The sequence below is a fragment of the Eimeria mitis genome, genomic scaffold (assembly GCF_000499745.2).
Source record: "Eimeria mitis Houghton genomic scaffold, Emh_scaff3977, whole genome shotgun sequence".
NCBI classification, from domain to species: Eukaryota; Apicomplexa; class Conoidasida; order Eucoccidiorida; family Eimeriidae; genus Eimeria; species Eimeria mitis.
In genome coordinates, this window is record NW_013572313.1 from 1 (window position 1) to 284 (window position 284).

A 284-nucleotide genomic window follows, 5' to 3' on the forward strand; every position below is an offset into this window, starting at 1 on the left:
GTTCCCGGTTCTCTAGCCCCGACTGCAAAGCGACCATCACATCCTCAACGCGGCGACACCCTTCCATCCAGATGCTGCACACGGCTGAGCAAACTCCAATGCCTGTTGAACAGTGCAGCAGCTTTCCAGTTGCCGTGCAAACCTTCCACATGGAGGAAAACCAACATCAGCCGCATTTCCCCATGCATCAACCTCGCCCATCTCCCAGGCTTTTCTCGGTTCAACGTCACCCAGCAAAGCTTGCGAAGTACGCACTTCCTGAACGGGCGGAATGCGCGGCAAAC